This window comes from Pantherophis guttatus, chromosome 7, assembly GCF_059756535.1.
Source record: "Pantherophis guttatus breed Tessera chromosome 7, ASM5975653v1, whole genome shotgun sequence".
NCBI classification, from domain to species: Eukaryota; Metazoa; Chordata; class Lepidosauria; order Squamata; family Colubridae; genus Pantherophis; species Pantherophis guttatus.
The window spans coordinates 89,117,198-89,131,347 of record NC_142069.1 but is presented as its reverse complement, the minus strand read 5'-3'; the positions used below and the strand labels follow the sequence as shown (position 1 = coordinate 89,131,347).

At 45.7% G+C, this 14,150-nt stretch overlaps 1 protein-coding gene across 2 annotated transcripts in view; it reads right to left on the bottom strand.

The window, feature by feature from the left end:
• LOC117677566 (platelet glycoprotein 4-like) overlaps positions 1 to 14,150 on the bottom strand; it is a 68,062-nt gene that overhangs the window by 32,986 nt on the left and 20,926 nt on the right. The window lies entirely within an intron of this gene.

Here is a 14,150-nt window from a genome sequence, read left to right as displayed (position 1 = left end):
GAATCATAAGGTACAACACTTAATGATAGTCATCAGGAACAAATAAGCAATCCAATCATATTAGGAAACAGTCAATATAAATCATAAGGATCCCAGGAACAAGGTCACAGTCATACAATCCATGATGCTTTGATAATCACAAGTCCTATCCCTGCGTGGCTTCCAAAGCTCAGATGAATCACTCCTTCAAATTGAATAGATGTTTTCTGAGAAGCCCAGATGTTGGCAAGCAAGGGGAAGGGTGTCGGTCCCCACCATTTCCTAGGGAACTGAGAAGCCAGGAGACACATTGGTGCTTGCTGTCCAGATCATATCCTGCATGGCCTTCAAAATCAGGAACTGAAAAGGGGAGTCTTCCCCATCACTGAAGGCTGAATTGGCAAATTATGCAATTTTATAGCATAAGTGACTTGGGTTCAGATCTGGAGGCTATAGGCATGAAGTCAGGAATGATTCCAAATTCCAAGGAAAGGAAGGGAGGGAAGGAGGGAGGGAGGGAAGGAGGAGGGAGGGCAGGGAAGACGGTCTGTATGTTTTGAGCATTGTTTATTTGTTTATTTTATTTCTATCCAACCTATGTTATTTTTACAAGTAACTCAAGGCGGTGAACGTATCCAACACACCTTCCTTCTCCTGTTTTTCCTCCCAACAATAAAGCTGTGGGAAGGGTTGGGCTGAGAGTGGTTGGCCCAAAGTCATCCAAGCTGGTTTTCATGCTTAAGATGGGACTAGAACTCACCGTCTCCTGGTGATTGGCCCAAAGTCAAAAGCTGTCTTTCATAGCTAAGGTGCGACTAGAACTCCCTGTCTCCTGGTGATTGACCCAAAGTCATCCAAGCTGGTTTTCATGCTTAAGACGGGACTAGAACTCCCTGTCTCCTGGTGATTAACCCAAAGTCAAAAGCTGTCTTTCATAGCTAAGGTGGGACTACAACTCCCTGTCTCCTGGTGATTGGCCCAAAGTCAAAAGCTGTCTTTCATAGTTAAGGTGGGACTAGAACTCCCTGTCTCCTGGTGATTGACCCAAAGTCAAAAGCTGTCTTTCATAGCTAAGGTCCGACACATCGTGATCCCATGGATAACGTTCCTCCAGGCCTTCCTGTTCTCCACCATCTTCTGGAATCCAGCCAAGACTCATTACCCTCATCGCTGTCCACCTGTGGCTGCATGGACGTGCTTGGCCCCAGCCCCATCTCTTGCCCTTCGGCAGACACCGAAGGCATTGCCAGAGAGGAGGGTCCTGGAGAGGGAGGCCTTGCCAACTCCTCTCCTTCACTCTCGGAGTCCTCTCCTGCCGATGACACAGGCTCCGGTAACGGAGCCACAACAAAAGCATCTGAAGGCAGGACAAGAAGCAATGGATGGAAACACATCAAGGAGAGAAGCAACCTGGAATTAAGGAGAAACTTCCTAACAGTAAGGACAATTAGCCAGCTTGCCACCAGAAGTTGTGGGTGATCCATCACTGGAGGTTTTTAAGAAGAGACTGGACAGCCATTTGTCTGAAATGGTATAAGGTTTCCTGCCTGAGCTGGGGATTGGACTCGAAGATCTCCAAGGCAGTGGTGAAATCCTACCGGTTCTGTCTGGCTCACACAAACTGGTAGCACCGGCAGTGCATGGTTCAGTGAACTGGTAGCGGCGGCAGAGTGAGGCTCCGCCCACCCACCCGGACGTCATTACTTCCTGGTTTTAACCCTCTGCGCAAAGCAATGTGTGCACTTCTGTACTGGTAGGGAAGGTAAATAGATTTCACCCCTGCTCCAAGGTCCCTTCCAACTCAGCTATTATGTTCTGTTCTGTATTGGATTAAAAGGAGGAGGAGGAGGAGGAGGAGGAGGAGGAGGAGGAGGAGGAGGAGGAGGAGGAGGAGGAGGAGGAGGAGGAGGAGGAGGAGGAAAGGAAGGAAGGAAGGAAAATGAGAGGGGAGACAGAGAAAGAAGGAAAGAAAGAAAGAAAGAAAGGAAGGAAGGAAGGAAGGAAGGAAGGAAGGAAGGAAGGAAGGAAGGAGGAGGAGGAGGAGGAGGGAAGGAAGGAGGGTAGGAAGCAAAGAAGGAAGGAAAGAAGGGAGGGAGGGAGGAGGAGGAAGAAGAAGGAGGAGGAACAGGAGGAAAGAAAGGAAGGAAAATGAGAGGGGACAGAGAGAAAGAAGGAAGGAAGGAAAGAAAGAAAGAAAGGGAGGGAGGAGGAGGAGGGAGGAGGAGGAGAAGGAGGAAAGGAAGGAAGGAAGGAAAATGAGAGGGGAGAGAGAGAAAGAAAGAAAGAAAGAAAGAAAGAAAGAAAGGAAGGAAGGAAGGAAGGAAGGAAGGAAGGAAGGAAGGAAGGAAGGAAGGAAGAGGAGAAGGAAGGAAGGAAGGAAGGAAGAAAGAAGGAGGAGGGGAAGGAACAAAGGAAGGAAGGAAGGAAAGAAAGAAAGAAAGAAAGAAAGAAAGAAAGCGAGGAGGAGGAAGAAGGAGGAGGAGAAGGAGGGAAGGAAGGAAGGAAGGAAAATGAGAGGGGAGAGAGAGAGAGAAAGAAAGAAAGAAAGAAAGAAAGAAAGGAGGAGGAGAAGGAAGGAAGGAAGAAAGAAAGAAAGAAGGAGGAGGAGAAGGAAGGAAGGAAGGAAAGAAAGAAAAAGAAAGAAAGAAAGAAAGAAAGCGAGGAGGAGGAAGAAGGAGGAGGAGAAGGAGGGAAGGAAGGAAGGAAAATGAGAGGGGAGAGAGAGAGAGAAAGAAAGAAAGAAAGAAAGAAAGAAAGAAAGAAAGAAAGGAGGAGAAGGAAGGAAGGAAGGAAGAAAGAAAGAAAGAAGGAGGAGGAGAAGGAAGGAAAGAAAGAAAGAAAGAAAGAAAGGGAGGAGGAGGAAGAAGGAGGAGGAGAAGGAGGAAAGGAAGGAAGGAAAATGAGAGGGGAGAGAGAAAGAAAGAAAGAAAGAAAAAGAAAGAAAGAAAAAGGTTTGTGGGGCAAAGGTGATATAAAATTACACCCATTACAGCAATATGGCGGGAGATGAAAGAATGAAAGAAAATTCCATGCTAATCCTTCGGAAAAAGCCTAAAAGCTGAACAAATAGAATAAGTCAGAGCCTATCAGCAAGACGGATCTGATGATCTGCAACCACAACTGAATAATACTACGCAAAGGGTAGATAAGACGATCCAAAGGGCTCGAAATGACTCTCTTAGGAGAAGGCATTACTATAGATGGAAGTTTCCAGCCTGGGAGGAGGAGGGAAAAGCAAAGACAGAGCAGTACAGAGATACATGAATAGAGAGTCCTGCAGAATGAAGTACGGCTTTAAAAGAGGATTAGATAAAGGATTATGGAAGATCTTGTTCTGCAGTAGCTCCATTCCTGCAGAGGCATTGTTGTTGTTGTTGTTGTCGTCGTCCTCCTCCTTCTCCTCCTTCTCCTCCTTCTCCTCCTCCTCCTCCTCCTCCTCCTCCTCTTCCTCTCCTCCTCCTCCTCCTCCTCCTCCTCTTCCTCCTCCTCCTCCTCCTGTTGGCCCCAGGTCCTACTGTGGGCTTCCTTCTGGCAACTGGTGGGCCTGTCTCTTTGTGTCTATCTGTCTGGTCTTGCCGTCCATCCACTTATATTAAAAATAAAGGCACCTTCTGAGTTGAACTTGGTTAATGCAAGAATTGAGGCCTTTGAACTCTGGTACTGGAGAAGAATCCCTTGGACTGCAAGGAGATCCAACCGGTCAGTCCTAGAGGAGATCAACCCTGACTGCTCTTTAGAAGGCCAGATCCTGAAGAGGAAACTCAAATCCTTTGGCCACCTAATGAGAAGGAAGGACTCCCTGGAGAAGAGCCTCATGTTGGGAACGATGGAGGGCAAAAGAAGAAGGGGACGGCAGAGAACGAGGTGGCCGGATGGAGTCACTGAAGCAGTCGGCGTGAGCTTAAATGGACTCCAGGAGATGGTAGAGGACAGGAAGGCCTGGAGGAACGTGGTCCATGGGGTCGCGATGGGTCGGACACAACTTCACGACTAACAACAACAACAAAAATGCCTGTATGGACACCACTTCTGAAATCTTCTGGAAGCAATATAAGGAAGTGACTAATCGTATGATAAAATATATTATATCGATTGACAGATAAGGAAGTGACCTGATGGCAGTGTTCCAATATTTGAGGGGCTCTCACAGAGAAGAGGAGGGGGGGGGGTCAACCTATTCTCCAAATCACCCGAGGGCAGCCCAAGAAGTAACAGGGATGGGAGCTTATTGAAGAGATCCAAAGGTGCTTTTTTTCAAGAAGCAACTTAGACTTTCTGGTTTTTCTTTTGAAGACGTTTCGCTTCTCATCCAAGAAGCTTCTTCAGCTCTGACTGGATGGTGGGGAATGGAAGGATTGATACTCCTTGCAGACAGCTGGTCTTTTGTATTCTTTTAGCGGGTGTCACTCAGGTGACCCTGATGACACAGATAAACCCCCAGGTAACCTTAAGGACCTGCTAAAAGGATGCAAATGACCAGCTGTCTGCAAGGCAGGGTGGATAAAAATCAATGATTTTTTTAAAAAAATCAAAAAAATCAGATTTTTTTAATTTAAATCGGATTTTTTTGATTTAAATCGGATTTTTTTTTATTTTTATCGAATTTATTTTAATAAAAAACTTTTGGGGTAAAAATCTATCGTAAGATCGTTTTCTATTTAAGATACAGAAATAATTTAGTTTATTCAGCATGAAATGGAGCTTAGTTATGTAGCAGGAGGCTGTATATTCTGCAACACTGGGACTACCGGTGAGTCAACGGTGGGTCAAAGGAGTAGCAGAGATGACAGTGGCTCTTTAAAAATCATGGTTTAAATCGAGTTGATTTAAATCAAGCCTTTTTACTAGTGATTTAAATCACAATTTAAATTGTGATTTAAATCAGCTCGATTTAAATCAAATCCACCCTGCTGCAAGGAGTGTCGATCCTTCCATTCCCCACCATCCAGTCAGAGCTGAAGAAGCTTTCTTGGGTGGAAAGCAAAACATCTTCAAAGAAAAACCAGAAAATCCAGTTGCCTCTTGAAAAAAAAAAAGCACCTTTGGGACAACCATGATTTGGATGACTGTGAATCTCCATAGACACTTATTGAAGACAAAATAAGAATGAAGAAGAAATTGAGAAGAAATTTCATGACAGTGACAACAACGACTCAGTGGAACAGAAGTTGCCTCCCGAAGTTGTGGGTGCTGGAGGTCACTGGAGGTTTTGAAGAAGAGACTGGACAACCATTTGTCTGAAACGGCGTAGGGTCTCCTGCTTGAGAAGGAAGTTGGACTAGAAGAGGAGTCAGCAACCTGCGGCTCTGAAGCCGCATGCAGCTCTTTGGGCCCTCTGCTGTGGCCCCCTGTTGGGTGAACCCACCACTGGCTGGCCCTCCCTTCTCAGTCACTCCTCGCCTGGCCTGAGAAGGTAAGGGCGACGGCAGAGGATGGAGAAGCAGCCAGGGCAGAGACAGAGAGATACAGAGAGAGGGAGAGAGAGACATAGAGAGATACAGAGAGAGGGAAAGAGAGACATAGAGATACAGAGAGAGGAAGAGAGAGAGACATAGAGAGATACAGAGAGAGGGGGAGAGAGACATAGAGAAATACAGAGAGAGGGGAAGAGAGACATAGAGAGATACAGAGAGAGGGGGAGAGAGACATAGAGAGATACAGAGAGAGGGGGAGAGAGAGAGACATAGAGAGATACAGAGAGAGGGAGAGAGAGACATAGAGATACAGAGAGAGGAAGAGAGAGAGACATAGAGAGATACAGAGAGAGGGGGAGAGAGACATAGAGAGATACAGAGAGAGGGGGAGAGAGACAGAGAGATACAGAGAGAGGGAGAGAGAGACATAGAGAGATACAGAGAGAGGGTGAGAGAGACATAGAGAGATACAGAGAGAGGGTGAGAGAGACATAGAGAGATACAGAGAGAGGGTGAGAGAGACATAGAGAGATACAGAGAGAGGGTGAGAGAGACATAGAGAGATACAGAGAGAGGGTGAGAGAGACATAGAGAGATACAGAGAGAGGGGGAGAGAGAGAGACATAGAGAGATACAGAGAGAGGGAGAGAGAGACATAGAGATACAGAGAGAGGAAGAGAGAGAGACATAGAGAGATACAGAGAGAGGGGGAGAGAGACATAGAGAGATACAGAGAGAGGGGGAGAGAGACAGAGAGATACAGAGAGAGGGAGAGAGAGACATAGAGAGATACAGAGAGAGGGGGAGAGAGACATAGAGAGATACAGAGAGAGGGAGAGAGAGACATAGAGAGATACAGAGAGAGGGGGAGAGAGACATAGAGAGATACAGAGAGAGGGAGAGAGAGACATAGAGAGATACAGAGAGAGGGGGAGAGAGACAGAGAGATACAGAGAGAGGAAGAGAGAGAGACATAGAGAGATACAGAGAGAGGGGGAGAGAGACATAGAGAGATACAGAGAGAGGGAGAGAGAGACATAGAGAGATACAGAGAGAGGGGGAGAGAGACATAGAGAGATACAGAGAGAGGGGGAGAGAGACATAGAGAGATACAGAGAGAGGGAGAGAGAGACATAGAGAGATACAGAGAGAGGGGGAGAGAGACATAGAGAGATACAGAGAGAGGGGGAGAGAGACAGAGAGATACAGAGAGAGGGAGAGAGAGACATAGAGAGATACAGAGAGAGGGGGAGAGAGACATAGAGAGATACAGAGAGAGGGGGAGAGAGACAGAGAGATACAGAGAGAGGGGAAGAGAGACATAGAGAGATACAGAGAGAGGGGGAGAGAGACATAGAGAGATACAGAGAGAGGGGGAGAGAGACATAGAGAGATACAGAGAGAGGAAGAGAGAGAGACATAGAGAGATACAGAGAGAGAGCGGGGAGGGAGGGAGAGAGGGTGGGGAGAGAAATATGTCAAAAGGATTTTGTGGTTCCCGGTGTTTTTTAACAACTGGCTCTCTGCCCTAATGACCGGCTTGGTAGGCGTGGCTAGGGGGGGAGTCATGTGACTGGTGGAAGTGAGTGACATCAAGTTGGCCACGCCTACCCAGCTTTTGTGGCTCCCGGTGTTTTCTTTTCTGTGGGAAACGAGTCCAAATGGCTCTTTGAGTATTTAAGGTTGCAGACCTCTGGACTAGAAGATCTCCAAGATCCCTTCCAACTCTGCTATTCTACCCTCAGCCAATGATTTGTCATTGCCTTTCTTTTCTTTTTTTCCCCCCCAGGATGCTGCAGCCCAATCAAAGTTACCATTTTTTGGAATTGTCTATTGCAGTGATGGCTAACCTTTTTGCCATTGCGTGCCAGGAGAGGGGGGGTGGGGGAGGGTCGTGCACGCACGTGCCCACGCGCATGCCTGCGCAAGCCCCTCCCCCCCACTCCTGGCACATGATGGCCTGGTAGGCCCGTTTTTCTTTCTTACCTGGTTCCAGATCCTCTCTGTGTATCTGGGAAGGGAGAAAACAGCCTTTCCCACTCCCTTGGAGGCCCTACGGAGGCTGAAAGGGCCCATTTCCCAACTCTCGCTGGGACAGGAAGTGACATTTTTTGCTGTCCCCAGCCTCCAGAACCTCTCTAGAAGTCTGTAGGAGCCTCTCTAGGAGTCTGTAGGAGCCTCTCTAGGAGTCTGTAGGAGCCTCTCTAGGAGTCTCTGGAGGCTGAGGACAGGAAAAAACGTTACTTCCTGTCCCACCAGGAGTGGGGAAATGGGCCCTTTCAGCCTCCGTATGGCCTCCAAGGGAGTGGGAAAGGCTGTTTTCGCCCTTCCCAGATAAATAGAGAGGATCTGGAGCTAGGTAAGAAAGAAAAACGGGCCTTCCCCACCCCCCACAGGCCCTCCAGAGGCAGGAAACAGCCTGTTTCCCTACTTCTGGTGGGCCCAGAAGGCCCGAAAATCAGCTGGCCGGCGCCCGCATGCACCCCAGAGCTGAGCTGGCATGCCCACTAATATGGCTCCGCGTGCCACCTGTGGCACGCATGCCATAGGTTCGCCATCCCGGGCCTATTGCTCCTCTTCTCGATGATAATCAGGCCCAGCCCTGCTGAGCTTTTTCAAGTCAAAGGTGAAAGGGTGACCAAGGGGCCATCACCTCTCTTCTGATGATCCAAGTACTGTAGGCACTTCTGCTTTCCTCTAGGACATGAAACCGGCTGAGATTTGTTTACCTGGAAGTTATGCAAATTTCATTTTATTTTTTTGCAGCGCTACAATCGTTGACTCACTTCGTCTGGACTTGTTTAGTCTTTTCATTCGCCTACATAATCAAGCACCTGTTCCAGAGGGCAAGTTGTTCTGTACAACAGTGCTTGAAGGTAATTAATGTTGTAGTGCAATAGACTTGGAGAGATCGCGTAGGTAAATGTGGATGGAATAACTCTCCGATGAATCCAGAGATTGGAAATCAGCGTGAAAAGATACGGAGACCCAGTCGGTCTAGTAGAAACAACTTCCGTCCTTCCCTTGGCCAAATTTCTAGCCTTTTTTTTTTTTTTTTAATTTGACTTATATGCCGCCCTTCTCCGGAGACTCAGGGCGGCTTACAATGCGTTAAGCAATAGCCTTCATACTTTTGTATATTTATACAAAGTCAGCTTATTGCCCCCACAAACTGGGTCCTCATTTCACCTACCTTAGAAAGGATGGAAGGCTGAGTCAACCTTGAGCCTGGTAAGATTCGAACCTGCAGTAATTGCAGACAGCTGGTGTTAATAACAGGGTGCATTAAACCACTGTACTACCAAGACTCCTTTTTAAAAAATCAAAGACAATTTTCAGCATGAAAAGAAGGACTAGGAAAGACATGGTAGCAGGGTTCCAATGTTTGAGGGGCTCCTAAGAAGACGTGGGGCTCCAATTATTTTCCAAAAGCAGGACAAGAAAGAACAGATGGAAACTAAACAAGGAGAGAAGCAACCTAGAACTAAGGAGAAATTTCCTAACGGCGAGGACAATTAACCCGTGGAACGGCTTGCCACCAGAAGTTGTGGATGCTCCAACACTGGAGGTTTTTTTTAAAAGAAGAGATTGCACAGGCATTTATCTGAAATGGTATAAGGCCGTGATGGCGAACCTATGGCACGCGTGGCACAGGTGGCACACACAGAGCCATAACGGTGGGCACACGAGCTCAGCTCTGGTGTGTGCCAGCCAGCTGATTTTTGGGCCTTCTGGGCCCACTGGAAGTCAGGAAACAGGCTGTTTCTGGCCTCCGGAGGGCCTTGGTGGGGAGGAAGCAGGGGTGAAATGCTCCTGGTTCGGACCGGATCGTCCGATCCGGTAGCGATGGAGGCGGGTGGTTCGGAGAACCGGTAGCAAAAATCCCTGTGCCCCCCCCACACACACAATGCCCAGCTGAGCTGCACGATCATCAGAGGCTTTTTTTTTTTAACTTTTAAAAGCATTTTTTCTACAACCTCTTCCGATGAAAAAATGCTTTTAAAAGTTAAAAAAAAAAAAGCCTCTGATGATCGTGCGGCTCAGCTGGGATCGTCAGAGGCTTTTCAAAGCATTTTTTTCTGCAACCTCTTGGCCGAAGAGGTGGTAAAAAAAATGCTTTGAAAAGTCTCTATCGATCCCAGCTGAGTTGCCTGATCGGCAGAGGCTTTTCAAAGCATTAGGAAAAATGCTTTGAAAAGTTAAAAAAAAAAAAAAAGTTGGCCACGGCCACCCAGTCACATAACACACACACACCCCTCCACGAAGCCATGCCCACAGAACCAGTAGTAACAAATTTTACATTTCACCCCTGGGGGGGAAGGCTTATTTTTCCCCCTCCTCAGGCTCCAGAACTTTCTAGTAGCCTGGGGAGGGCGAAAACAGCCTTCCCCCGCCGGAGGCTCTCCGGAAGCCAGAAATGGCCCGTTTGCCAACTTCCAGTGGGACCGTGGGGGTGAGGAAGGCTGTTTTTGCCCTCCCCAGGCTCCTAGAGTCTGGGGAGAGCGAAAAACGGACCTACTGGGCCCACTGTCCCATCGTGTGCCAAAATTGGAATAGCGCAAGAGGTTGCATGCGCGGGGGGCAGGGTGCATAGAATTATGGGTGTGGGCACGCATGAACGCGACCCCCCCCCCACATTCCCCCCGCTTTTGGCATGCAATGGCAAAAAAGTTAGCCATGACTGGTATAATATCTCCTGCTCGAGCAGAGAGGTGGACTAGAAGACCTCCAAGGTCCCTTCCAACTCTATTATTCTGTATTGAGTTCCTTTCTGCGTTATGTTCTAACAGTTTTAACAGTAACAGAGTTGGAAAAGGGACCTTGGAGGTCATCTAGTCCAGCCCCCCCTGCTCACTCAGGAGACCTGCCCTAGGGATTCGAACCACCGATCTTTCTGATCGACAAGCTCAGTGTCTCTTAGCCACTGAGCCACCTAGTAAGATAGCACACCCTGCAACAAATTGATTGTCGGATGTCGGCAGGCAGAAACAATACGCACAGACAATTGCACTAAGAGGAATCCTAGCAGAAGTCAAACTTAAGAATTCACCATGATTTCATGCCACGCAGGCATTTCCTTAACCTGGAGCCTGCGGCGAGGGCTTCTTGTATATTTCTATTTTACAACAGATATGAAAGCATGCCAAGGCTACGTCAACTGTTGACTTTTTTTTTTTTTTAACCTAACCGAAAAGCTCTTACTGTTTGCACATTTCCTCTTTAGCCAAGGACAAATGTTATTTTTTAAAAAAACAGTTTAAAACAGTTTTAACAGGGTCGTTTTTTTCCCCCAATTTTTCCTTACTGTTAAAGGAAGGAAATTGTTACATTGGTTCATTGGTTTCTTCCAAACTTGGGCTGTGCCTCCGAGATTGAAGGAGCCTGAGTGGCGTAGGAGGCTAATGCCTCCTACTAAGGCAGCATTTAACATTCCAGCTGCCTGCAATTACTGCGAGTTCAATTCTCACCAGGCTCAAAGTCGACTCAGCCTTCCATCCTTTCTAAGGTGGGTAAAATGAGGACCCGGTTTGTGGGGGGCAATAAGCTGACTTTGTATAAAATATACAAAAGTATGAAGGCTATTGCTTAACGCATTGTAAGCCGCCCTGAGTTTCCGGAGAAGGGCGGCATATAAAAATAAATAAAAATTAAATTAAAAAAAAATAAAATAAAATTGGAAAAGTTGAAGCAAGGGATTGTAATTCTCACCGGCCGGAGTTTACAAGCGAAGGAACCACATGGAGCTGGAGAAAAATGTGCAGAGTCAGCTATCATGTCTTAATGATCCCTTAAGCGTTTTCTTCAAAAGGAGAACTGGGGTAATTGCTAAATGAGAGAACAGAAGCCAAGCTACGTCTGGTGAACCATAAATGAATGCGGTGTGGTTTTGGCAAGATGGATTTTTCTTTTTTCCCCGAGAGGTTGTTATACTGGATGCACAACTTTGACGTGCAATTTTAAATTACATTCGCAAAGACTGTCCTGAGAAACGTCGTTGACCTTTCTGGCTTGAAGGAGACAATAATAATAATTATTATTATTATTATTATTAATAGTAATAATAATTAATAATAATAATAACAGACTGACAGGCACTTGGTCCACAACACACCTGACATAACAATAGTTGAAAAAGAAAAAAGTATGGTTCATTGACATTGCAATACCTGGTGATGCACGGATTGAAGATAAGCAGCAAGAAAAAATCACAAAGTACCGGGACTTGCAAATTGAAGTTGAGCGACTGTGGAAAAAGAAATTGTGTGTTGTCCAGATTGTAATTGGAGCCCTCGGAGAAATACCCAAAGGGCTACCCCGCTATTTAGGAATTCTAATTTTGCCGGACTTGAACATTTTGACTCTACAAAAAACCACCTTACTCGGAACAGCTTACATCCTCCGACGATACCTTAACAGTTCCTAGGTCCTTGGTTAGGACTCGAGCTGCTGAGCTATTAACCAGCCTCAAAGGCTGTGAATCTCACCAAAGATTAAATAATAATAATAATAATAATAATAATAATAATAATAATAATAATAATAATAATTTTATTTATATACCGCCCATTCTCCCGAAGGACTCAGGGCGGTGTACAGCCAGAATTAAAATACAAATATACAAATATACAATATCCTAGTTAATTTTTATTTCCTAGAAGAGGAAATAAAGACGCTTGTCATATTTGCAAGACGGCTGGTCGAAAGAAAGGCAGTCGGCGTGAAATGACGGTGGAAGGGAGTGCCACTGTCTGCCGCAAAATCTTGGGTGGTTCGAAACAAGCCAGATTTATATCTCTTTTATTTTCGGTGGCTTACAAAACAATAACAGAATAACACCAAGGAATAACACCTAGAGTACAGCATCCAGTTTTGGTTACCACGCTATTAAAAAAAGATGTTGAGACTCTAGAAAGAGTGCAGAGAAGAGCAACGAAGATGATGAGGGGACTGGAATCTAAAACATACAATGAACGGTTGCAGGAACTGGGCCTGGCTAGTCTAGTGAAGAGAAGGACCAGGGGAGACAGGATAGCAGTCTTCCAATATTTGAGGGGCTGCCTCAGAGAGTAGGGGGTCAAGCTATTTTCCAAGGCCCCCAAAGGCCAGATAAGGAAGAATGGATGGAAACTGACCAAGGAGAGATTCAACTGGAAATAAGGAGGAATTTTCTGACAGTGAGAACAATTAATTGATGGAACAGAAGTTGCCTTCAGAAGTTGTGGAAGCTTCATCACTGGAAGCTTTCAAGAAGAGACTGGACTGCCATCTGTCAAAAATGGTGTAGGGTCTTCTTGAGCAGTGGGTTGGACTAGATGACCTACAAGGTCCCTTCCCACTCTGTTGATCTGTATCTAACAGAGTTGTGGAAGGGACTTTGGAGCTCATAAATTATCTGAAGAGTTTACAAAATTGTTAACACTCAAGAGTCGAACTGACCAAAGAAAACAGGAAACAGGGAAGCATTTCCGGAGATTCTCTCCGTTTCCCTTTAATGACAACATTTCAGGAAACCCAACTGGCTGGTTGACGGAGGTTGTACCAGACTGTGAATGCTACTGTTTAAATAATGAATCTGATTATAAGACCACGTTACCTCTCAACCGTTTTTGCAAGAAAAAAAAGTTCAGAGAAGCCTTAAGTTCCAGTCTGACACTGGCAGCTCTTTTGAAATTCAGAAAGCTGCTTGGTGATTTCAAAGTCCTACAAGAGGAAATTGTGGTAGTGACAAATATTTTTGTGGAATCAGAAGCACATGTCAACAAGGTTTGCCACATAAGCAAAAATGCTTGCATGGTAACGCAGCGTTCATGTGGTCTAACTCCGATCAGTCAGAAGGGAGAAGAAACGAAACCAGAAGCAGTTTAATTAACTTTTAGATGAAGTTCCCGGTTGGTATCGGGGTTAGAACTCAAAACACAAAACATTAGATCTGAAAAGATAGTCAGTGGCTGAAACGACTGTGTTATTCGGTGCTGGATTTTGCCCAGACAACAGGGCAGATCCTGCAGTAGTCTCAGCTGTATTCTAAAATAATAATAATAATAGTAGTAGTAATAATAAGAAGAAGGAGGAGGAGGAGGAGGAGGAGGAGGAGGAGGAGGAGGAGGAGGAGGAGGAGGAGGAGGGCGGGGGAAGGAAGGAAGGAAGGAAGGAAGGAAGGAAGGAAGGAAGGAAGGAAGGAAGGAAGGAAGAAAGAAAGAAAGAAAGAAAGAAAGAAAGAAAGAAAGAAAGAAAGAAAGAATGAATCACAAAGTACCGGGACTTGCAAATTGAAGTTGAGCGACTGTGGAAAAAGAAATCGTGTGTTGTCCCGATTGTAATTGGAGCCCTTGGAGCAATACCCAAAGGGCTACCCCGCTATTTAGAAATTCTAAATTTGCCGGACTTGAACATTTTGACTCTACAAAAAACCACCTTACTCGGAACAGCTTACATCCTCCGACGATACCTTAACAGTTCCTAGGTCCTTGGTTAGGACTCGAGCTGCTGAGCTATTAACCAGCCTCAAAGGCTGTGAATCTCACTAAAGATTAAATAATAATAATAATAATAATAATAATAATAATAATAATAATAATAATAATACTCTACAAAAAACCACCTTACTCGGAACAGCTTACATCCTCCGACGATACCTTAACAGTTCCTACGTCCTTGGTTAGGACTCGAGCTGCTGAGCTATTAACCAGCCTCAAAGGCTGTGAATCTCACTAAAGATTAAATAATAATAATAATAATAATAATAATAATAATAAT